Here is a 1,547-nt window from a genome sequence, read left to right as displayed (position 1 = left end):
TCTGACTTGTGTGGAGTGTGGTTCCCTTAACTGTTCCCTTAACTTTTCCCTTGAGTTTCCCCTTAACTTTTCAGTTTTCAAACACATTCTCGGGACCTGTGAAACTTGCATTGATTTGCTGAAAAAACGGGCACAATGTGGGACCTTTAAATTAACCACCATCTTCTAATTGCGCCGTGTGTTCAGCTAATGTTACTTTAGGTCATGTTTCTTTACAAATGAAGCACAAATTTAAACCACATTTTTAGAAAATGGGCATAAGTAAGATAATTTTTTATGCATATTTCCACTCACTGCTGTTATGGATACAGTAGAAGTGAAGGGCATCTATATAAACACATGGTGGTAGCTCTCCATTTGGATACTATTAAACTACTGCAGAAGCAGAGAACACAATGAGATAGTAAAAAAAAAAACACCAGTTAAACCTCACACATTGAAAAAACATGCAGAAAATGTGATGAACGAAAATATAGTAGTCATGTTTGTTTAACCTGAAAACCACTGAGAGAGTTGTCGGACTGCTGCACTACTGCGCGCTGCCATCTTGAAAAAAAAAAAAAGGTCACATGCATCAGGATTTACATCACATTTGTTTTTTGTGGACACATTAACGATAGTCACATTTCAATGACAAATGCATTTTCAACTTCTGCACAAAAATATATGGAAGCAACTATAGGCTCACTTTTTAAACCACTGGAAGACCAAAACACTCAAAGACCAGTCTCTTGACGTATCACTGACTGAAAGTGGTCAGCTGAGAGTTAATGCGTTGGAAACAAATAAAAATGAACCCTTTTAAAACCCCCAGAACTCCAGTGTGTCAGGATTTTGACTACATCCTCCACAAGCTCTAAAGATACAGTCCTTGCTTTCTTTTTTTTTGATGCATCTCACGAAGTGTAAGACCCTGAAGCAGTTTCTCTTCTCTGGAAGTCTGAAAGTCTGAAGTACCATTTCTAACTTTCACTCTCCAGCACAAACACTAATATCGGTCTTGTCCATCAGTTGTTCTCACATCAGTCATTTCAGATAATGACTCTCAGCTGGGAGAGACACAGAAGTGGAGAGACGTCGAGGCTGAGAGTATCAGCAGACACACTTGCATCTTCCTCCCTTGTTCTTGGTATATAAGGATGAGATGGGGATGAGGAGCGCGCGGGTAACTATCAGTTATCAGCGTGAGGATTAGGGACTGTCATCAGCAGCCATATGCCTCATATTACCCTCCTGATGACACTAGATGGAGAGAGGGAAGAGAGCGAGCGAGTGAGGAGGAGGAGGCGGCGGCTCGGGGGAAGGATTACACCCGCTCGAAGATTTCAGGGTAAAAGTCAGGTAGAGAACAGAGCTCGTCAAAGTAAAGTCTCATATAGGCTCTGGTGTATGAACGTACATTTTCACAAGAGCAAAAAGTCACACAGATACACATAAAAAAAAAAACCTGCAGCAGGAGCACTTTTCACTTCTGGGTTCCTGAGCTAAACACAATGCAAGTTCCTGTTGCAGAAGTGTGGGTGTGTGAATGTTTGCTCTGCTGCCTG

Source organism: Stegastes partitus, unplaced genomic scaffold (assembly GCF_000690725.1).
Source record: "Stegastes partitus isolate 25-593 unplaced genomic scaffold, Stegastes_partitus-1.0.2 Scaffold471, whole genome shotgun sequence".
Classification (NCBI taxonomy): Eukaryota; Metazoa; Chordata; class Actinopteri; family Pomacentridae; genus Stegastes; species Stegastes partitus.
The sequence above is the reverse complement of the archived record's forward strand: the minus strand, read 5'-3'. Positions refer to the sequence as shown.